General features: G+C 41.4%; 1 long non-coding RNA gene across 1 annotated transcript in view; it reads right to left on the bottom strand.

Annotated features, from left to right (window-relative positions):
• Window positions 1–222: 222 nt before the first annotated feature.
• The window catches only part of LOC133540588 (uncharacterized), a 150,978-nt gene continuing 125,858 nt past the window's right edge, over window positions 223–25,342 (bottom strand). Inside the window, exon 3 of the long non-coding RNA XR_009803672.1 lies at window positions 223–793. This is a non-coding gene — a long non-coding RNA (uncharacterized LOC133540588). The remainder of the gene's footprint in view (window positions 794–25,342) is intronic.

The raw sequence follows: 25,342 nt of genomic DNA, 5'->3' as shown, positions 1-25,342 counted from the left end.
CTTTTCGCTACTTTTCTAAATAAAGGGGACGAAAAAAAAAATGGCATTATTGGCTTTATTTTAACAAAAAATCTTCGGGTACATTAAACATATGTTTATTATTGCAATTTAGTCCTTAAATAAAATAGTGAACATAATAGACAATGTGTCTTTTAGTAGTAAGTTGTCAATGCATGGACTGTGCACTGGAAAAATCCAGTGTTCAAAAACAAGAATGAAAAATACAACAATGAGGGGTATTTTATTTGAACCAAGCAAAATTATCTGCCAATAGAACAAGAAAATTTAGCTTGTCAAGACTTTCCAAAATAAGTAAAATTACCTAACCTCAATGAACCCCAAAATACCTTAAAATAAGTAAATTCTCACTAATAACAAGTGTATTACTTACTATATGAGTATGTATTTTCTATTGTTTCATTGAAAATAAAACAGCCAAGTCCATTCGGCTGTCATCTGTTTTAATATGAGACACAATTGCGTCAAAATCATGATTTTTTTTCATGCTCGAAGTAAATAATAAATGATAAATGGGTTGTACTTGTATAGCGCTTTTCTACCTTCAAGGTACTCAAAGCGCTTTGACACTACTTCCACATTTACCCATTCACACACATATTCACACATTGATGGAGGGAGCTGCCATGCAAGGCGCCAACCAGCACCCATCAGGAGCAAGGGTGAAGTGTCTTGCTCAGGACACAACGGACGTGACGAAGTTGGTACAAGGTGGGATTTGAACCAGGGACCCTCGGGTTGCGCACGGCCACTATCTCACTGCGCCACGCCGTCCCTGTAAGTAAGAAATTATTACTTTTAAAAAGTAGTTTTATACTTGTGAGTGTTGATGACAAAGCTTTGCAACAGTTGATATTCTAGTTTCAAGCATGTTTTACTCAATATAGGTCATAAAATCTCAGCAACAAGCTGTAATATCGTACTTAGATCATTTAGGAGCAAAAACCCTTAAAACAAGTACAAGACTCGAACATAAAATCTGCTTAGTGAGAAAAATTATCTTATCGGACAGAAAATAAGCAAATATCACCCTTATTTGAGATATTTCATCTTACTTAGATTTCAGTTTTTGCAGTGTGAGGTTTTTTTTCCCGGAATGCAAAGGAAAGTTGGCGCGGGCAAGACGTGAAAGTAAGTACATATTTATTAATAACACTAGCAAACCACAAAAAAAGGAAGCAAACAAAAGGCGCGCACAATGGCGGAGAACAAACTTGACTAATGTAAACAAAAGACTAGCACAAAGGCAATTAACTATGAACATGAAACAAAAACACTTACTGTGGCATGGCATGAAGAATGAACTATAATAAACAGGAATCTCATGGGCAGCAGAGGTAGTATGGATGGATAGATAGATAGATAGGATAGTGTCACCAGGACGAACAACAGAAACAGCCCGGCTTAAATAGCAGTGACATGATCAGTGAAAACAGGTGCGTGACTCGACAGGTGAAAACTAATGGGTTGCTATGGTGACAAAACAAACAAAAGTGCACAAAGAGTCCAAAAAAAAAACCTAACATGACTAAAATAAAACATGATCACACAGACATGACATAAGTAAACAAACGAATGCTCCTAATTAGTCTGCTGACGTATGCAGTGACATATTGTGTCATTTATCATTCTATTATTTTGTCAACATTATGAGGGACAAACTGTAAAAAAATGTATTGTTAATCTACTTGTTCATTTACTGTTAATATATGCTTAATTTCTATTTTAACATGTTCTATCGACATTTCTGTTAAAATGTAAGAATCAATTATTCTTTTGTTTCAGTTTGAGTTTGAGTTTGAGTTTATTTCGAACATGCATGTTTAATACTTTATATTAGTTTTGGATGATACCACAAATGTGGGTATCAATACGATACCAAGTCGTTACAAGATCATACATTGGTCTTCTTCAAAGTCTTCATGTGTCCAGGGACATATTTCCCGCGTTTATAAACATAATATACATTTTAAAAAAACGAAAAATGATATTGACGCAATCATAGTAGTATCGACTAGAAACGTGCCTGTACTTGATATCATTACAATGCAATTTGTTTACATTTTGATGCGGGTGAGCTATGGGGGGTAGCGAAGCATGTTTAGCTATTCCTAATGTAACTTACTTCACTAATGATTATTTATTTATTGATTTATTTAATGTTCTTACTTATGGAGTATTTTGTCAGTAAAGTGAGAAAAGGAAGTAAACAAAAGTGTTAGCAACTGTTGTGTAAAGGAAAAGGGTTAGGATTAAATAAGCTCTGCTTCTTCCTACTCCTTTTCAAACATGTTGAATAGAGAAACGGGAAATTGTGACGTTTTTGATTGATTGATTGAAACTTTTATTAGTAGATTGCACAGTACAGTACATATTCCGTAAAATTGACCACTAAATGGTAACACTCGAATAAGTTTTTCAACTTGTTAAAGTCGGGGTCCACGTTAATCAATTCATGGTATCATGTTGTATGCATGCATGTTACAAATAAACTCCAACTCAACATGTAAATCAGACTTTAAAAATGCCTTCTACAATTTTAGGTTTGTATTTGTTGTTTGCTTTTTTTTTTAACCAAGAATGTGCCATTAAAATAAAATATATTTTACAAATGAGTCCTTACTAGAGATGTCTGATGATGGCTTTTTTGCCGATATCCGATATTCCGATATTGTCCAACTCTTAATTACCGATTCCGATATCAACCGATACCGATATATACAGTCATGAAATTAACACATCAATTAGCCTGAATCTGTTGTGATGCCCCGCTGGATGCATTAAAAAATATAACAAGGTTTTCCAAAATAAATCAACTTAAGTTATGGAAAAAAAAATGCAAACATGGCACTGCCATATTTATTATTGAAGTCACAAAGTGCATTTTTTTTTTTTCAACATGCCTCAAAACAACAGCTTGGAACTTGGGACATGCTCTCCCTGAGAGAACATGAGGAGGTTGAAGTGGGCGGGGTTGAGTTGGGGAGTAGCGGGGGGCGTATATTGTAGCGTCCCGGAAGAGTAAGTGCTGCAAGGGGTTCTGGGTATTTTTTTCTCCTGTGTTTATGTTGTGTTACTGTGCAGATGTTATCCCAAAATTCTTGTTTGATGTGGGTTCACACTGTGGCGCATATTGATTGATTGTTTGATTGAAATATTTATTTCAAACCTGCACAATACAACAAAACACTTTTTTTTGTCTTTTTTACATTTTGGCAGAGATAATCATGCAAGGCTTGAAAAGGGGTTGGATGAAGCAGATGCTTATAATATCCCGACCCCTCTCACTCATTCCACATTTAACATAAACAATATAATACAAGAACAATACTATACAAACAAAAACAAGAAAAACTATTGTACACTAACAATACGATAGTACCACTGTTACTATGAGACAAGACAAGACGAGACAAAACACACACACAAACACACACACACACACACACACACACACACACACACACACACACACACACACACACACACACACAACACACACACACAGGCCAGAAAAATTCTCTGACCATACACCTCTCTCCCATCGCTCTGTGCTGAGGGCATCACTCTCTCTCCTCCTCGTACTTCTTCAGTACTATTTGTAACAGTGTTAAAGTTGTTTATACGGCCACCCTCAGTGTGACCTGTATGGATGTTGACCAAGTATGCCTTGCATTCACTTGTGTGCATGGAAAGCCGTAGATATTATTTGATTGGGCCAGCACACAAAGGCAGTACTTCTCCCTACGTCCGTGTACCACTCCGTACAGCGGCATTTTAAAAAGTCATAGATTTTACTTTTTGAAACCGTTACCGATAATTTCCGATATCACATTTAAAAGCATTTATCGGCCGATAATATCTGCAGTCCGATATTATCGGACATCCCTAGTCCTTACATACGTGCTAAAAGCAGCCTGAGATGTCCCCAGCCTGTGTATCGGCTGGGGACATCTCTGCGCTGCTAATCCGCCTCCGCTTGGGATAGTTTCCTGTTGGTTCTACTATGGACGGGACTCTCGCTACTGTGTTGGATCCACTTTGGACTGGACTCTCACGGTTGTGTTGGATCTACTATGGATGGAACTTTCACAGTATCATGTTAGACCCGCTCGACATCCATTGCTTTCGGTCCACCAGAGAGGGGGTGGGGGGGTTGCCCACATATAATAATAATAAAAATAATGGATTAGATTTATATCGCGCTTTTCTATTGTTATATATATATAGCTCGGTTGGTAGAGCGGCCGTGCCAGCAATTTGAGGGTTGCAGGTTCAATTCCCGCTTCCGCCATCCTAGTCACTGCCGTTGTGTCCTTGGGCAAGACACTTTACCCACCTGCTCCCAGTGTCACCCACACTGGTTTAAATGTAACTTAGATATTGGGTTTCACTATGTAAAGCGCTTTGAGTCACTAGAGAAAATCGCTATATAAATGTAATTCACTTCACTTCACTATACTCAAAGCGCTCACAGAGAAGTGGGAACCCATCATTCATTCACACCTGGTGGTGGTAAGCTACATCTGTAGCCACAGCTGCCCTGGAGTAGAATGTCAGAAGCGTGGCTGCCAGTTTGCGCCTATGCTCCCTCCGACCACCACCAATCATTCATTCATCATTCATTCACCGGTGTGAGCGGCACCGGGGGCAAAGGGTGAAGTGTCCTGCCCAAGGACACAACGGCAGCGACTTTGATGTCCATAGGTGGGAAGCGAACCTGCAACCCTCAGGTTTCTGGCACGGCCGCTCTACCCACTACGCCATGCCGCCCCACATATGCAGTCCTCTCCAAGGTTTCTCATAGTCATCATTGTCACCGACGTCCCACTGGGTGTGAGTTTTCCTTGCCCTTATGTGGGCTCTACCGAGGATGTTGTTGTGGTTTTGTGCAGCCCTTTGAGACACTTGTGATTTAGGGCTATATAAATAGTCATTGATTGATTGATTGATTGATAATAGCAATATTTTTTTTACCACTGAAGTAGATTCTGGATATGGAATATTGCAGACAAGCAAAATGTCAAGCAATTTTCAGATAAATAATTTTAAAGTAGTTATTGTAAGGTAAAACTACTCAAAATGTATGTGTTCTTTAACTAGAGCATGGGTGTCAAACTCTGGCCCGCGGGCCAAATTTGGCCCGCCATGTAATTTCATTTGGCCCCGGAGGCAATATCAAATTAACATTAGAACTGGCCCGCCGGTATTATACAGAGGCGGTGCAGCTGTAACACCGCATTCACCGCTAATGCTCATACTTGCCAACCCTCCCGATTTTCCCGGGAGACTCCCGAAGTTCAGTGCCCCTCCCGAAAATATCCCTGGGCAACCATTCTCGTGAATATCTCCCAATTTCCACCCGGACAACAATATTGGGGGTCGTGCCTTAAAGGCAATGCCTTTAAACGTTCTCTACAACCTGTCGTCACGTCGGCTTATCCTCCATACAAACAGCGTGCCGGCCAAGCCTCATGATATAAGCAGCTTGTACACACTCATAAGTGAATGCAAAGCATACTTTGTCAACAGCTATACAGGTCACACTGAGGGTGGCCGTATAAACAACTTTAACACTGTTACAAATATGCACCACACTGTGAACCCACACCAAACAAGAATGACACACAGGGACGGCGTGGCGCAGTGGAAGAGTGGCCGTGCACAACCCGAGGGTCCCTGGTTCAAATCCCACCTAGTACCAACCTCGTCACGTCCGTTGTGTCCTGAGCAAGACACTTCACCCTTGCTCCTGATGGGTGCTGGTTGGCGCCTTGCATGGCAGCTCCCTCCATCAGTGTGTGAATGTGTGTGTGAATGGGTAAATGTGGAAGTAGTGTCAAAGCGCTTTGAGTACCTTGAAGGTAGAAAAGCGCTATACAAGTACAACCCATTTATTTCGGGAGAACATCCGCACCGTAACACAACAGAACAAATACCCAGAAACCCTTGCAGCACTAACTCTTCCGGGACGCTACAATACACGCTACCACCTAAAAGGTTAATTTGTTCAACCTTGGCCCGCGGCTTTGTTCAGTTTTAAATTTTGGCCCTCTCTGTATTTGAGTTTGACACCCCTGAACTAGAGAAATACTGCGTAATGTCATTTTAACATTGCTGCCTCCCATTGAATTCGTTCTTTTGCCTTCATGCTGCTGTGAAACTCTTTTAGCGGCGTTCCAACACGAGCGTGTCGAGGCCTTAAACCTAAAAAGCTTTTCAGCGCTTGTGCACCAGAGGGCCTTAAATCACAGAGGCGTAACAGCAGCTCACCTTTGTGCCAGCCTAAGGCACACAGCGCCTTCTCCCTCCCTGCATTCCTACTTTGTAGCCTTTGCCAAACTCTGCCATTCCAAATCTCCTCCTAACCTGCCTCCTTATGGCGGCTGCGCTCAGAAGGCCCGGACACAAGTCACGCCATCTGCTTCCGAGGGCTTCCTCACTCCCTCCACCGAATCCTTCCTTCACTCCATTTTCCTTGTATCACCTCTCTTGATTGAAAAAAAAACAAACCAAAAAAACTAACCATTGATCATTTTCAAGGGATGAAAACTCCCTTTCTACTTGGATTTATTAACTCGTGCGGTAACCATGGTAACCGTAGTCAACTTTGGATGCAGGAAGGAGAATAAGGGGAGCGCAGGGGAAGGCGGGAGAGGTGTATAGGATTTTTCTAGAAAGACAGAGGAGTCATTGTGTTGTTGGCATTCATGATGTCAGCAAATCAGAGTAATTGCTTGGTCATTAAGAAAAAGCTTGTCCACGTGGGTGCAACTACATTAAGGCTGACTCCAAATTCCTTCCCTTAAACCTTCACCCCACATTTTACCCCCTTACCCCTTAAACATGCAATATAAAATATAAAAGCATTATTAATATTGAAATGTAGTCAAGTCAGTTTGCTCTTGGTCTGACGTCGTAGTTTATTAGCCAAAATCCTCTAAGCTAGCTCCTATAACGAGCGATATTAAAATAAAAACAATATTCAAAACATTGCTTTTGTAAATTCTGAAAGTAAATTAACACTGTAAACATGTTTATGGTCAATTATGAAAGTATATTAACACTGTAATTCTTCATTAAAGGCCTACTGAAACCCACTACTACCGACCAAGCAGTCTGATTGTTTATATATCAATGATGAAATATTAACATTGCAACACATGCCAATACGGCTTTTTTAGTTTACTAAATTGCAATTTTAAATTTGGCGTGGAAATATGCTAAAACGTCGCGGTATGATGACACGTGCGTGTGACGTAACGCATTGTAGAGGACGTCTTGTTCCAGCACCGTTCCCAGCTATAAGTCGTCTGGTTTCATCGCGTAATTCCACAGTATTCTGGACATCTGTCTTGCTGAATCTTTTGCAATTTGTTCAATGAATAATGGAGACGTCAAAGAAGAAAGCTGTAGGTGGGAAGCGGTGTATTGCGGCCGCCTTTAGCAACACAAACACAGCCGGTGTTTCATTGTTTACATTCCCGAAAGATGACGGTGAAGCTTTACAATGGAACAGAGCGGTCAAGCGAACACAGTTGGATTGGACCACACACACAAAGTACAGTGTATTATGCAGCGATTATTTCGAAAGATCGTGTTTCAAAGAGGGTCCCTTGCGAAGGGCAGAGATGGGCATCACCACCACCCGTCGACTGGTGCTGAAGAAAGGTGCGGGGCCGACCTTCAGGTTGTACAATCTCACTAAAACACTAGTAACACAATAAGCAGATAAGGGATTTTCCAGAATTTTCTTAGTAAATTTGTCTAATAACATCTGAATCGCTCCCACTGTATAGTCTTTTTTTTTTTTTGTAGTCCTTCACTCTCACTTTCTCCATCCACAAATCTTTCATCCTCGCTCAAATTAATGGGGAAATTGTCGCTTTCTCGGTCCGAATCGCTCTCGCTGCTGGTGGCCATGATTGTAAACATTGTGAGGATGTGAGGAGCTCCACAACCCGTGATGTCACGCGCACATCGTCTGCTACTTCCGGTACAGGCAAAGCTTTTTTATCAGCACCAAAAGTTGCGAACTTTATCGTGGATGTTCTCTACTAAATCCTTTCAGCAAAAATATGGCAATATCGCGAAATTATCAAGTATGACACACAGAATGGACCTGCTATCCCCGTTTAAATAAGAAAATCTCATTTCAGTAGGCCTTTAAACTGCAGTAAATGGTAATGAAGTCTGTTTGTTGCGTGTCTAACATCTTAGCTTAATCGCTACAGTCGTGTTAGTTTGGCTTGTATGACAAACAATTTTAAACATTTCAAACAATACTGATGAAATTTATTAAAGTACATGAGCTGTTTAACCATTCATAAAATGTAGTAAATTGTAGCTAAGTCAGTTTGCGATTAGTCCGACATCGTAGCTTACTAGCTATATTCCTGTTAGCTATCTCGTATAATGAGCGATATAAAAAAAAAAAACAACAACATTCAAAACATGGCTTTTTGAAATTCTGAAAGTAAATTAGGTGTGTAATCATTCGTGAAATTTAGTCAATGGTAGTGAAGTCCGTTTGCTACTGGTTTGGCATCGCAGTTTATAAGCTAGATCGGCGTTAGCTAGCTTGTATAAAAGACAATTTGAAATTGAAAAACAACATTCTAAACAAGGTTGTTGAAAATGACGAAAGGATATTAACACTGTAAACATGGCTATGGTCTATTATGAAAGTATATTAACACTGTAAATCTTCATTAAAATGTAGTAAACGGTAATGAAGTTTGTTTGTTGCGTGTCTAACATCTTAGTTTACTAGCTACAGTCGTGTTAGTTTGGCTTGTATGAAAAACAATTTTAAAATACAAACATTTAAAACATTACTAGTGAAAATGATTAAAGTATATCAGCTGTCTAACCATTCATAAAATGTAGTAAATTGTAGTCTAGTCAGTTTGCGATTAGTCTGACAACGTAGTTTACTAGCTACAGTCTTTTTAGCTAGCTAGCTCATATAATGAACGATGTTCAAATAAAAACCACATTCAAAACATGGCTTTTTGAAATTCCGAAAGTAAATTAGGTGTGTAATCATTCGTGAAATTTAGTAAATGGTAGTGAAGTCTGTTTGCTACTGGTTTGGCATTGCAGTTTATAAGCTACAGCGGCGTTAGCTAGCTTGTATAAAATACAATTTTGAAATTGAAAAACAACATTCTAAACATGGCTATTGAAAATGATGAAAGGATATTAACACTGTAAACATCCATCCATCCATTTTCTACCGCTTATTCCCTTTCGGGGTCGCGGGGGGCGCTGGCGCCTATCTCAGCTACAATCGGGCGGAAGGCGGGGTACACCCTGGACAAGTCGCCACCTCATCGCAGGGCCAACACAGATAGACAGACAACATTCACACTCACATTCACACACTAGGGCCAATTTAGTGTTGCCAATCAACCTATCCCCAGGTGCATGTCTTTGGAAGTGGGAGGAAGCCGGAGTACCCGGAGGGAACCCACGCATTCACGGGGAGAACATGCAAACTCCACACAGAAAGATCCCGAGCCTGGATTTGAACCCAGGACTGCAAGACCTTCGTATTGTGAGGCAGACGCACTAACCCCTCTGCCACCGTGAAGCCCCACTGTAAACATGACTATGGTAAATTATAAAAGTATATTAATACTGTAAGTCTTCATTAAAATGTAGTAAATGGTAATGAAGTTTGTTTGTTGCATGTCTAATTGTCTTAGTTTACTAGCTACAGTCGTGTTCGTTTGGCTTGTATGACAACAATTTTTAAAATACAAACATTAGTAATGAAAATGATTAAAGTACATCAGCTGTCTAACACTTCATAAAATGTAGTAAATTGTAGTCAAGTCAGTTTGCGCTTAGTCTGACATCGTGGTTTACTAGCTACAGTCCTGCTAGCTATCTACTATAACGAGCGATATTCAAATAAAAAACATATTCAAAACATGGCTTTTTTAAATTCTGAAGGTAAATTAGGTGTGTAATCATTCATGAATTTAGTAAATGATAGTGAAGTCTGTTTGCTACTGGTATGGCATCGCAGTTTATAAGGTACAGCGGTCTTAGCTAGCTTGTATAAAAGACAACTTTGAAATTGAAAAACAACATTCTAAACATGGCTATTGAAAATTATGAAAGTAAATTAACACTGTAAACATGGTTATGGTCAATAATGAAAGTATATTAACACTGTTATTCTTCATTAAAATGTAGTAAATGATCATGACGTCTGTTTAACATTTTAGTTTATTAGCTACAGTCATGTTAGTTTGGCTTGTATGACAACATTTTTAAAATACAAACATTTAAAACACTACTAATGAAAATGATTAAAGTATCAGCTGTCTAACCAGTCATAAAATGTAGTAAATTGTAATCAAGTCAGTTTGCGATTAGTCTGACATCTTAGTTTATTAGCTACAGTCCTGTTAGCTATCTCACATAACGATTGATTTTAAATTAAAATCAAAATTCAAAACTTTTGTAAATTCTGAAATAGATTAACCCCGAAAGGGAATAAGCGGTAGAAAATGGATGGATGGATGGAAATAGATTAAGTTTCTAATCATTCATGAAATTTAGCAAATTGTTGTGAAGTCAGTTTGCTACTAGTTTGATATTTTCAGTTTATAAGCTACAACAGCGTTACCTAGCTTGTATAAAAAAACAATTTAGAAATCAAAACACAACATTCTAAACATGGCTATGGTAAAATATGAAAGTATATTTACACTGTAATTCTTCATGAAATGTAGTAAATTATAGTGAAGTCTGTTTGTTGCTAGTCTAACATCTTAGTTTACTAGCTACAGTCATGTTAGTTGGCTTGTATGACAAACAATTATAAAAAACAAACATTGTAAAGATTGAGTAAATTTCAGTTTGGTATTAGTCTGACCTCATAGTTTACTAGCTATAATTGCCTTAGCTAACCTAAAACAACATATAAAACATGGCTTTTGTAAATTCTGAAAGTAGATTAGGTCTCGAATTATTCATGAAATTTAGTAAATTGTAATGAAGATCGTTTGCTACTGGTTTGAAAATCTTTGTATAATACCTACAGCCATAAAAGCTTGCATGTATAACGAGCGATTTTAAAATAATGTGAATTTTGAACGTAGATTAGCGGTGAAATGATTAATGAAATGAAGTAAATTGTAGTGAAGTCTGTTTGTTGCTAGTGTAACATCTTAGTTTACTAGCTACAGTTGTGTTAGTTGGCTTGTATGACAAACAATTATAAAATACAAACATTGTAAACATTGCTAATGTCAATTAATAAAGTATATTAGCTGTCTAACCATTCATGAAATGTAGTAAATTGTAGTGAAGTCCTCGTTTGCTGCTAGCCTGACAGCGTAGCTTACTTGTTACAGCTGCATTAGCTTGATCATGTGACAAGGGATTAAATAATAAAAACATTCAAATCATGGCTAACGAAAATGTTGAAAGTAGTGTAGATTAGCTGTCTAATTATTAATGAAATGTAGTGAATTGTAGTGGTATGCTTGCTGCAATTCTGACATCATAATCTACTAGTTAAAACCCCGTTAGCTAGCTTGCATGACGAGTGACATTCAAATAAAAACATTCCAAACATGGCTAATGTAAATTTTGAAAGCAGTTTAGCTGTCTAATAATTCGTGAAATGTAGTTAAATGTATTGAAGTCAGTTATCTTTTAAGCCCGACATTGTAGTTTACTGTACTAGCTACAACCGTGATAGCTAACTCGTATGGCAAGTGCCATTAAAATAAAACCAGTATAAACAAGGCTAAAGTAAATGTTATAATTTAATAATTGATTAAATTTATAGAAATGTAGTGAAGTAAGCTTGTCACGGCGCTTGCGCCATCCCCCATGCCTTCTGCTGCCAGCTCGGCTGACCCCTCCGCTGGATACGTACCAGGACACGCCCCTGCAGGCAATCAGTAATCAGCGTACCTGGTTTTAATGAAGCAGTATAAAGACTAGCGGATCTGAAAATCTAGTCCCGGAACGTAGTTCACTCCCTCTCTGGCTTTCCTCCCGTGTACTTGATTTCTCTCTCTGTGCATTCCCAGTTCCCGGGCCTTATGTCCTGTGTGTCTCCCGTGATCGAGCGGTGTGCCTCGACTTCCCTCTGGATTCCAGACTGCCTCCCTCAATCCTCGACCCCTGCTTGGACACGGACCTTGTTGCTTCTCCGACCACTTGCCTGCTCACTGACTGCCTTCCTGCCTTTCCCCATTTGGTCTGACGAAGGATTCATCCAACGCGCACATACAACAAACCCCGGTAACATTTACATGGTTATTCCATACATCTTGCACCTATCACTTGGAGTAGCATACACATCCCACCAACTCATCAAGTTCAATAAAGCTATTGAACGGACTTACTTTTATGTGCTGTCTGCTCAGTGTTGTTTTCATAACATTTGTTTGTGAGTCTACCGCCTTTCTTGACGGATAAATGCTTTGAACAACAGGCTTGATGACATTTGCCATGCGAGTTAGCATCACAAACTACAAGTAAATCCCGGCTACATCTGTTTACTGTCTCCTTGAATGTGCACCCACATGATGTACATATCAGCTTTCAGCTTCTTATCAGGCCGCCACAGTGTTCCCTGTATAGCACAGACTCGGCGATGTCTTTTACAGTGAACCGACAAAGTACGAGAAGCGCACACACGCACACACACACACACACACACACACACAAGGAGGAGGAGAGGAAGAGGAAATAAACTACTGACACCTCAGACTCCACTTCACAGCCGGCGAAGGAAGAAAGCGAGCGAGCCGCTAAGCCTTCCCTCCCCGCAGTCGCCTGCAAAGTGGAGATATTGCCGTTTGCAATTGGACGGATGCGAGGACCCCGCCGGGGTGGGTGTTTTTGTGCGAGTGTGTACGCAGGGTTAAGTCCTTTTAACTATCACGGATATGTCCGCGTGTTGCAAATGTCGCCGCCATGTAGTGCAGTTTGGTTCATTTCAGAATTCTATGTGTTCCCAACTGTTGAACACAAAACAATGATATGTAGGTCAGTGTTTTTCCAAACATTTTTTGAGGTTGAAAATACAGAGGCACACCACCAGCAGAAAACGTTAAAAAAATGAAACTCTACCGGGTCGTCATGCCTTATTTTGAGTTTGTCGGTGTAGTGGGTAGAGCGGCCGTGCCAGAAACCTGAGGGTTGCAGGTTCGCTCCCCGCCTATTGACATCCATATCGCTGCCGTTGTGTCCTTGGGCAGGACACTTCACCCTTGCCCCCTGTGCCGCTCACACTGGTAAATGAATGATGAATGAATGATAGGTGGTGGTCGGAAGGGCCGTAGGAGCAAACTGGCAGCCACGATTCCGTCAGTCTACCCCAGGGCAGCTGTGGCTACAGATGTAGCTTACCACCACCAGGTGTAGATGAATGATGGGTTCCGACTTCCCTATTAGCGCTTTGAGTATCTAACAATAGAAAAGTGCGATATAAATTTAATCCATTATTATTATTATCATTATTATTATTAGTATTATTAATATTATTTTCCTGTGTGTAGCGCTTTAGTTCTTTAGTTGGTGTTTTCCTCTAGCAGTTTTATGTCTTCCTTTGAGTGCTATCCGCCGCACCTGCTTTGTGTTAGCAAGCAAGGCTATTTAAAAGTTAAAATACCCGTGATAGTCACACACACACTCGCTGTGGCGAAATTATTCTCTGCATTTGACACATCACCCTTGATCCCACCCTGGGAGGCAAGGGGAGCAGTGAGCGGCAGCGGTGGCCGCGCCCGCGAATAATTTTTTGGTGATTTAACCCATAATTTCAACCCTTGATATTGAGTATGCGCCGGTATTATACAGCGGCGGTGTCGCTGTAACACCGCATACACAGCAAATACTCATACTTGCTAACCCCCACTCCTCTTCTGATTTTCCAAGGAGACTCCCAAATGTCAGTGCCCCTCACAAAAATCACAGGGGGTAACCATTTTCCCAAATTTCTCCCGATTCCCACCTGGACAACAATATTGGGGGCGTGCCTTAAAGGCACTGCCTCAAGCATCCTCTAAAACCTTTCGTCACGTCCGCTTTTCCTACGTAGAAACAGCGTGCCGGCCTAGTCACATGATATACACACACACACGCTAATGCAATGCAAGCTTGGTCAACAGCCATAAAAGTCACGCTGAGGGTGGCCGTATAAACAACTTTAAGACTGTTACAAATATGCGCCACACTGTGAACCAACACTAAACGAGAATGACAAGAAAATTTCGGGAGAACATCTGCACTGTAACACAACATAAAAACAACAGAACAAATACACAAATCCCCTTGCAGCACTACCTCTTCCTGGACGCTACAATATAAAAATGTATTATTAGCCTGTGGGAAAAGTTTATTTTGATATTTACCTGAGAAGGCTGCAAATAGAAAAGAGGCATTCAATTTCTATTTAAATTTGATTTGATATGCCATTGCTATTTTTAAATTATTAGTATTATTTGAAACTCGATTTTGCATGTCACTATAAAGTTATATAAGTCTCGCTTGTTCAATATTAAATTCAAAACTTGTTTGGGTCCCTATTAAAAGGTTAATTTGTTCAACCTTGGCCCGCGGCTTTGTTCAGTATAAAATTTTGGCCCACTCTGTATTTGAGTTTGACACCTCTGCTCTAACCACTAGGCCACTGTCATTATCGGCGGTCACTCGAACGAGTATGACCAATGTAATATCCAGCCTGGTAATTATTCTTTAATTGACAACTACCAATCAGAATGGGTTATAAAAGAATATACCGTAAAGTCCGGACTATAAGCCGCTACTTTTTTCCCTACGCTTTGAACTATGCAGGTTATAAAACGGTGCGGCTATTTTATGGATTTATCTCCGCTGACCCCCGTAATGTTTTGTGTTCAATAGTTTTCATTAAACACAAGCAGAGACACTGAAATGGTGTGTTACTGTTTGTGCTATAGCACAGTCTTTTGGATGAGTTCGCGGGTTGAAAATGTACTTCCTGTTTTAATGACTTGTACCTGAAGAAATAAATGTCAATAGCCCCTGTTTTACAATGTAACTAAAACAATTCATACTTACTAAACTGTCACGCGTGATGTCTGTAGGAGTGTTTTCATGCATAGTTGTACATACTATCATATTGTAATGAAGCTAGCGTCGATAGCATTAGCTAATATCCTCACACGTTTACAAGTCTCCATGTTAGTATTTTTACCTTCCAATTATATATTTTTTTGTATTGCACCTGTTTCACAAGTTCCTCAGTAAATTCACCAAGACGTCATGGTGGAGTTATTGAGCCTGTTTAGCTATTTGGAGATCGAGCTTCCGCAACTAGTGGTTTCCATGGCGATGACTTCTGTTTTGTTTGATCAGTCGTTTTACTGCCGTGTTACAGACACTATTTGGAAACAATTAAGGTATGTAAATAAACATTTAGAAAACCCTACTTTGTATATAACTTAAATAACATATATATATATATATATATATATATATATATATATATATATATATATATATATATATATATATATATATATATTCGGTTTATAGTGTGGTGCAGATTATTTACCTTATACACTTAATTTCAATTAAGCATAAAACCTTTATTTAGGTAGAAATATCACAGATTACATTACAAAACACCTTAGATCAGGGGTGTCAGATGTACGGCCCGAGGGCCGGAGCAGGCCCGCAAACAGGTTTTATGGGATGAGTTTGAGAAATTTTTGAATGAAAGACTGCTGTTTTGAATGTGTCCACTAGATGTCGGAATAGCAATTCTTTGTAGGTGATGCTACATACGTATGTAAAAAACTGAAATAAAACACATGATCTTAGTGCACCAGTTGAGCATAATTAGCAAACTTCATAAATAACTTCTTGTAATTTGATTTTCCTATTATTTTTTTTATCTTAATAGATTGAAATTTAACACCAATGAGTTGACTGAAGAACATTATCACATAATTAATTCAGAAAGTATAAATAACGGCAAATAAAAATAGAATATTAATACCCGCAACATGTAAGTGTAAAAAAGAACAACATTATGATTTGTACATTTTCAGAATCTGCTTGTTCTATTTTTAAACAACGAAAACAAAATGAATGTGTCTTTATTTTTCAGTTATCGTGCCGTGATTTTACCAATCCAACCCACTTGAGAGTAGATTTTTCTCCATGTGGCCCCCGGTCTAAAATGAAGTGAATTATATTTATATAGCGTTTTTCCCAAGTGACTCAAAGTGCTTTTACATAGTGAAACCCAATATCTAAGTTACATTTAAACCAGTGTGGGTGGCACTGGGAGCAGGTGGGTAAAGTGTCTTGCCCAAGGACTCAACGGCAGTGACTAGGATGGCGGAAGCGGGGTTCGAACCTGCAACCTTCAAATTGCTGGCACGGCCACTCTACCAACCGAGCTACACCGCCCCTCAAAATGAGTTTGACACCACTGATCTAAACTTTACCGCTGACTGGTATTTTTTTTGTATATTTTTATTGGAATATTTTCAGAATGCGTTTGTCTTATTTTTGGGCAAAGTAAGACAAAGAAAACAAGACTTAAATTTTTACTTTTAATGCCATGATTCTAATAGTCCGGCCCTCATGTGCACAAATTTTCCTCCTAGCGGCCCCTGAGCTAAAATGAGTTTGACACCCCTGCCTTAGACAAAGCATGAACGTGATGTTAGATAATTTTTCATTTTGTTAAATGGTAGTGGGATCGAATTTGACAATTAGCGCTACTATTGCGAAGACGGAAGTATGCGATTGGTATAAAAAGAAGTGTCTTGATATGTTCCGACGACGAGAAAGTATCCGATAAAAAGTGATTCTTGACTTTCCTGCATACCGTCTTTCATTTCTGCAGAGCTTTTATTCCATATTATGAAAGCAGTTAGTGTATCAATCCACACTTTGCAATTTATGCACGGAACACGGAAATAAAGTTCCACTTCTCTACAAGTGGTTGCAAAGATCACAGCGGTCGAAGAAATATCCATAATTTTTGTATTTTTCTTTGTGCATTTCTGTTCGCTGTTTTCCAGCTTGTAGCTCAACAGTAGCTGAATGCTATTACATTCCCCATGCTAAAAAATGAGTGCCCCAACATGAATTGAATAAAGAATATTAGGGCCACTTTACCATATTTCCCAATCTTTGCCAGAGTTATAGTTGAGAGGGAGCGTTGGAGGGGTTCTTGATAACATACCAGGAGGAACAAAACAAACGCAGAGGTGTGTTGGATGTAATCGTGTGTACACAAAGAGCAGCGATACAACAACGGCGTCATCAAATATGATGCGATCCTGCTGCATCGTGGGTGTCGGTTGTTGAAAGCAAAACATTCAATCATCGAGTAACCCGGTGGAAAAAGTCGGTGGAATAGAGGCGGAAAGAGCTGGAATCGGCATAGGAACCAAATGGATAACGAGGAGGAAGTCTGAGTGACTTGTCCAAACCCCGCTCATAACTTATGCACTTTCATGTTGCATTATATTTAATTATAGATCATACCGGGGCGGCCCCTAACAGGGCCTGCTTGCCTCACAGGTACAAACAGTTCAATAATTCAGCAGCGAGCATGTCGGATAGGATGCGGCGCGAATACAGCAAGAGGGAATACACCCGCTGTTATTCAGCGCTCATCTCCGTCTTGCTGCTGCAGGATAAAATGGAGATTCAATGGCGGTTAAGTGGAAGATTGCCCTCCAATACTTTATAGTAAGTATCTTAAAATAACTCGTACAGCTTTTAGGAAATGTACTTTTCATATGACTTGTCATGTTTATCATTATGACATTAGTTTATTTTGTTTTGTCCTACTAATTTTGGCAGTTCTTGAACTCACCACAAGTGTGGACCATGGTCCAACAGTTTGTTTGAATTTAAAATCTTGCACTCCGTCTTCGTCTCATTTTGTCCATCAAAAGTTTTATGCTGTGCGTGAATGCAAAAGGGTCAGCTTTGTTGATGCTATTGACTTGTTGGAGTGCTAATCAGGCTATTTAGTGAAATAACTAGTACAGCTTTTAGGAAATTAACTTTTCATATGACTTGTTATGGTTATGGCTTTAGTTTATTTTGAACATGAACACATTTTGTTATGTCACACATTTTCAGTTTCTCATTTCCCAACTGTTAGAAAGAACCTTGTTTGATATGTTTAATATGAGTATTTGGTGAACATTGTTTTGTCCTACAAAATGCGGCGGTTCCTGAACTCACCATAGTGTAGATTGTGGTGCAGCAGCTTGTTTGAACGTAAAATGTCCACTCCTTCTTTGTCTCATTTTGTCCACCAAAAGTCTCATACTGTGCGTGAATGCACAAAAGTGCACTTCGCTGGAGTGCTAATCAGGTTCTTTAGTGAAATAACTAGTACAGCTTTTAGGAAATTAACTTTTCATATGACTTGTTATGGTTATGGCTTTAGTTTATTTTGAACATGAACACATTGTGGTACTTCACACATTTTCAGTTTGTCATTTCACAACTCTTAGAAAGACCCATGTTTGATATGTTAAATACAAGTATTTGGTGAACATTGTTTTGTCCTACTAATTGCGGCAGTTCTTGAACTCACCTTAGTAGGGATTGTGATGCAACAGATTGTTTACATGTAAATTATTCCACTCCTTCTTTGTCTCATTTTGTCCACCAAAGGTTTAATGCTGTGCGTGAATGCACAAAGGTGCACTTCATTGATGTTATTGACTTGTTGGAGTGCTAATCAGGTTATTTAGTCAAATAACTCGTACAGCTTTTAGGATATTTACTTTTCAAATGACTTGCTAGGGTTATTGTTATGGCATTAGTTTATTTTGAACATGAACACATTATGGTATGTCACACATTTTCAGTTTCTCATTTCCCAACTGTTAGAAAGAGCCCTGTTTGATATGTTTAATATGAGTATTTGGTGAACATTGTTTTGTTCTACTAAATGCGGCGGTTCCTGAACTCACCATAGTGTGGATTGTGGTGCAGCAGTTTGTTTGAATGTAAAATTTCCAGTCCATCTTTGTCTCATTTTGTCCACCAAAAGTTTCATACTGTCCGTGAATGCACAAAAGTGCAATTCGTTGGAGTGCTAATCAGGCTCTTTAGTGAAATAACTAGTACAGCTTTTAGGAAATTAACTTTTTAAATGACTTGTTAATGGTTATGGCTTTAGTTTATTTTTAACATGAACACATTATGGTACTTCACACATTTTCAGTTTGTCATTTCCCAACTCTTAGAAAGACCCATGTTTGATATGTTAAATACATCCATCCATCCATCCATCATCTTCCGCTTATCCGAGGTCGGGTCGCGGGGGCAACAGCCTAAGCAGGGAAACCCAGACTTCCCTCTCCCCAGCCACTTCGTCTAGCTCTTCCCGGGGGATCCCGAGGCGTTCCCAGGCTAGCCGGGAGACATAGTCTTCCCAACGTGTCCTGGGTCTTCCCCGTGGCCTCCTACCGGTTGGACGTGCCCTAAACACCTCCCTAGGGAGGCGTTCGGGTGGCATCCTGACCAGATGCCCGAACCACCTCATCTGGCTCCTCTCGATGTGAAGGAGCAGCGGCTTTACTTTGAGTTCCTCCCGGATGGCAGAGCTTCTCACCCTATCTCTAAGGGAGAGCCCCGCCACCCGGCGGAGGAAACTCATTTCGGCCGCTTGTACCCGTGATCTTATCCTTTCGGTCATGACCCAAAGCTCATGACCATAGGTGAGGATGGGAACGTAGATCGACCGGTAAATTGAGAGCTTTGCCTTCCGGCTCAGCTCCTTCTTCACCACAACGGATCGGTACAGCGTCCGCATTACTGAAGACGCCGCACCGATCCGCCTGTCGATCTCACGATCCACTCTTCCCTCACTCGTGAACAAGACTCCTAGGTATTTGAACTCCGCCACTTGGGGCAGGGTCTCCTCCCCAACCCGGAGATAGCATTCCACCCTTTTCCGGGCGAGAACCATGGACTCGGACTTGGAGGTGCTGATTCTCATTCCTGTCGCTTCACACTCGGCTGCGAACCGATCCAGTGAGAGCTGAAGATCCCGGTCAGATGAAGCCATCAGGACCACATCATCTGCAAAAAGCAGAGACCTAATCCTGCGGTTACCAAACCGGAACCCCTCAACGCCTTGACTGCGCCTAGAAATTCTGTCCATAAAAGTTATGAACAGAATCGGTGACAAAGGACAGCCTTGGCGGAGTCCAACCCTCACTGGAAATGTGTTCGACTTACTGCCGGCAATGCGGACCAAGCTCTGGCACTGATCGTACAGGGAACGGACTGCCACAATAAGACAGTCCGATACCCCATACTCTCTGAGCACTCCCCACAGGACTTCCCGAGGGACACGGTCGAATGCCTTCTCCAAGTCCACGAAGCACATGTAGACTGGTTGGGCAAACTCCCATGCACCCTCAAGAACCCTGCCGAGAGTATAGAGCTGGTCCACAGTTCCACGACCAGGACGAAAACCACACTGTTCCTCCTGAATCCGAAGTTCGACTATCCAACGTAGCCTCCTCTCCAGTACACCTGAATAAACCTTACCGGGAAGGCTGAGGAGTGTGATCCCACGATAGTTGGAACACACCCTCCGGTCCCCCTTCTTAAAGAGAGGAACGACCACCCCGGTCTGCCAATCCAGAGGTACCGCCCCCGATGTTCACGCGATGCTGCAGAGTCTTGTCAACCAAGACTGCCCCACAGCATGTTAAATACAAGTATTTGGTAAACATAGTTTTGTCCTACTAATTGCGGCGGTTCTTGAACTCACCATATTAGGGATTGTGATGAAACAGATTGTTTACATGTAGATTATTCCACTCCTTCTTTAACTAATTTTTTCCACCAAAAGTTTAATGCTGTGGGTGAATGCACAAAGGTCCACTTCGTTGATGTTATTGACTTGTTGGAGTGCTAATCAGGTTATTTAGGCTAGCTGTATAAATATATTGCATCATTATGCCTCATTAGTATTTCAATTTGAGCTTATTTAATTTCCTTTACTTTTATCCTCTATGTATATAATTTAGTTTTGCAAAAAACTTATTAGCTTTATGTAATTTTGGCTGAATTTCAGATAGTTGTTTGTGTGCCATGTTGTTCCAGACCACAGCAAACATTACCTGTCTTCCAAAGACTGTAATAAATCCATTAGAAGAAGACAGGCTGCCATTATACACTTGGCCATTAGAAGCTAGTAATTTCCGGGAGTTATCTCCCTATACATACATATATACCTATATACACACATATATATATATATATATATATATATATATATATATATATATATATATATATATATATGTGTATATATATATATATATATATATATATATATATATATATATATATATATATATACGTATATATATATATATATATATATATATATATATATATATATACATATATATATATATACATATATATATATATATATATATATATATATATATATAGACATATGAGGCCGTATCATCTTGAAAAATAGTTTTATTTTAGAAATAATTGTTTAATGTTATGTATGTACATGCTGTTAAATGTGTTTAGTAAAAATGTTAAGTCCATATAGATATAGAGTCTTTCTGCTCATGCAAAAAGAAACATTGGTTAATTTAGATTAAAAAAAAAAAAATGAAAACAAAAAAAAACTTTATTTTGAATAATCAACCCTGTAATTAATCAGATGAAAAATATAAACCAGTAAAAACCACTCAACTTCTTGCCCGAAAAGGGAGCTTGTGGGGAGTCCTGTGACATCACACTTTGACGCAAATATCCCGTGAACAAGCATCAGTATTTCACAAGTACAAGCAAAAAGGAGTTAGCGATGGCGAGGTCAACGCTGTCACATCGTTGCCTGACCACGAGAAGTTTGTAAGCCAAAACAAGTTCCACCACTTTTTGTTTTTTTTCCCCTCTCTGGTTCCTCCCACATATCCCAAAACATATTTGGCATTTTGTGAACATGAATGTTGATGTGTGTTAGTTCTAATGGCAAGAGACTAGCTCACTGTCCTGGGTGTACCCCTACTTTCCAGTGTCCAGTGACTGCAGGGATCGGCTAAAAGGTTAAGTGGTATTACTAATGGATGGATGTTTACAGTGGACAGCCCATATGTACTTAAGTACTTATCAGTGGGAAAAGGCCTGACTCCATTTTTTGTGTTCAACGTCCTCTGATTTTCCCCACATACGCGTCACAAGTCAAACTCAGTGTGTCGGATTTACATTGAATTTTAAACATGCAACAATATAAGATTGATCTAAGGCAGGGGTGAAAAACTAATTTTCGTTGAAGGCCACGTCGCAGTAATGGCTGCCCCTAGAGGGCCACATGTAACAATGAATAAGTATGTTTTTAAGAGCATGCTTCTACCTAATATTTGCTAAATTTAATTCACTTCTATTTATTTATTATATATTTACAGTATATATATATATATATATATATATATATATATATATATATATATATATATATATATATATATATATATATATATATATATATATATAAATATATATATATATACTATATATACTCCTCTCTGAGCTGCTACCTTACCGTGGCAGAGGAGTTTGCGTGTCCCAATGATCCTAGGAGTTATGTTGTCTGGGGGTTTCTATGCCCCCTGGTAGGGTCTCCCAAGACAAACAGGTCCTAGGTGAGTGATCAGACAAAGAGCAGCTCAAATACCTATATGGAATTACAACAAAATGAACTCAGATTTCCCTCGCCCGGACGCGGGTCACCGGGGCCCCGCTCTGGAGCCAGGCCCGGAGTTGGGGCACGATGGCGAGCGCCTGGTGGCCGGGCCTGTCCCCATGGGGCCCGGCCGGGCACAGCCCGAAGAGGCAACGTGGGTCATCCCTCCAATGGGCTCACCACTCATGGGAGGGGCCATAGAGGTCGCGTGCATTGTGAGCTGGGCGGCAGCCGAAGGCAGGGCACTTGGCGGTCCGATCCTCGGCTACAGAAGCTAGCTCTTGGGACGTGGAACGTCACCTCACTAGGCGGGAAGGAGCCTGAGCTAGTCCGCGAGGTAGAAAAGTTCCGGCTGGATATAGTCGGACTCACCTCGACGCAGAGCAAGGGCTCTGGAACCAGTTCTCTCGAGAGGGACTGGACCCTCCTCCACTCTGGCGTTGCCGGCAGTGAGAGGCGACGGGCTGGGGTGGCAATTCTCGTTGCCCCCCGGCTCAAAGGCTGCACGTTTGAGTTCAACCCAGTGGATGAGAGGGTAGCTTCCCTTCGCCTATGTTCAAACATAAGGGTGTCCATATGTGCACTTGGCACCAGGACACCCTAGGCCGCAGTTCCATGATCGACTTTGTAGTTGTGTCATCGGATGTTCTGGACACTCGGGTGAAGAGAGGGGCGGAGCTTTCTACCGATCACCACCTGGTGGTGAGTTGGCTGCGATGGTGGGGGAGGATGCCGGACAGACCTGGCAGGCCCAAGCGCATTGTGAGGGTCTGCTGGGAACGTCTGGCAGAGTCTCCTGTCAGAGAGAGTTTCAATTCACACCTCCGGGAGAACTTTGAACATGTCAGGAGGGAGGTGCTGGACATTGAGTCCGAGTGGACCATGTTCCGAACCTCTATTGTCGAGGCGGCTGATTGGAGCTGTGGCCGCAAGGTTGTTGGTGCCTGTCGTGGCGGTAATCCCAGAACCCGTTGGTGGACACCAGCAGTGAGGGATGCCGTCAAGCTGAAGAAGGAGTCCTATCGGGTTCTTTTGGCTCATAGGACTCCGGAGGCAGTGGACGGGTACCGACGGGCCAAGCGGTGTGCAGCTTTAGCGGTCGCAGAGGCAAAAACTCGGACATGGGAAGAGTTCGGGGAAGCCATGGAAAATGACTTCCGGACGGCTTCGAAGCGATTCTGGACCACCATACGCCGCCTCAGGAAGGGGAAGCAGTGCACTATCAACACCGTGTATGGTGCGGATGGTGTTCTGCTGACTTCGACTGCGGATGTTGTGGATCGGTGGAGGGAATACTTCGAAGACCTCCTCAATCCCACCAACACGTCTTCCTTTGAGGAAGCGGTGCCTGGGGAATCTGTGGTGGACTCTCCTATTTCTGGGGCTGAGGTCGCTGAGGTAGTTAAAAAGCTCCGCCCGGAGTTCCTTAAGGCTCTGGATGCTGTGGGGCTGTCTTGGTTGACAAGACTCTGCAGCATCGCGTGGACATCGGGGGCGGTACCTCTGGATTGGCAGACCGGGGTGGTGGTCCCTCTCTTTAAGAAGGGGGACCGGAGGGTGTGTTCTAACTATCGTGGGATCACACTCCTCAGCCTTCCCGGTAAGGTTTATTCAGGTGTACTGGAGAGGAGGCTTCGCCAGATAGTCGAACCTCGGATTCAGGAGGAACGGTGTGGTTTTCGTCCTGGTCGTGGAACTGTGGACCAGCTCTATACTCTCGGCAGGGTTCTTGAGGGTGCATGGGAGTTTGCCCAACCAGTCTACATGTGCTTTGTGGACTTGGAGAAGGCATTCGACTGTGTCCCTGGGGAAGTCCTGTGGGGAGTGCTCAGAGAGTATGGGGTACCGGACTGTCTTATTGTGGCAGTCCGCTCCCTGTATGATCAGTGTCAGAGCTTGGTCTGCATTGCTGGCAGTAAGTCGGACACTTTTCCAGTGAGGGTTGGACTCCGCCAAGGCTGTCCTTTGTCACCGATTCTGTTCATAACTTTTATGGACAGAATTTCTAGGCGCAGCCAAGGCGTTGAGGGGATCCGGTTTGGTGGCCACGGGATTAGGTCTCTGCTTTTTGCAGATGATGTGGTCCTGATGGCTTCATCTGGCCGGGATCTTCAGCTCTCACTGGATCGGTTCGCAGCCGAGTGTGAAGCGTCCGGAATGAGAATCAGCACCTCCAAGTCCGAGTCCATGGTTCTCGCCCGGAAAAGGGTGGAGTGCCATCTCCGGGTTGGGGAGGAGAACCTGCCCCAAGTGGAGGAGTTCAAGTACCTAGGAGTCTTGTTCACGAGTGGGGGAAGAGTGGATCGTGAGATCGACAGGCGGATCGGTGCGGCGTCTTCAGTGATGCGGACGTTGTATCGATCCGTTGTGGTGAAGAAGGAGCTGAGCCGGAAGGCAAAGCTCTCAATTTACCGGTCGATCTACGTTCCCATCCTCTGCTATGGTCATGAGCTTTGGGTCATGACCGAACGGATAAGATCATGGGTACAAGCGGCCGAAATGAGTTTCCTCCGCCGTGTGGCGGGGCTCTCCCTTAGAGATAGTGTGAGAAGCTCTGCCATCCGGGAGGAGCTCAACATAAAGCCGCTGCTC

This window comes from Nerophis ophidion, linkage group LG22 (assembly GCF_033978795.1).
Source record: "Nerophis ophidion isolate RoL-2023_Sa linkage group LG22, RoL_Noph_v1.0, whole genome shotgun sequence".
In the NCBI taxonomy this organism is placed as follows: domain Eukaryota; kingdom Metazoa; phylum Chordata; class Actinopteri; order Syngnathiformes; family Syngnathidae; genus Nerophis; species Nerophis ophidion.
This window is presented reverse-complemented; position numbering and strand designations above follow the sequence as displayed.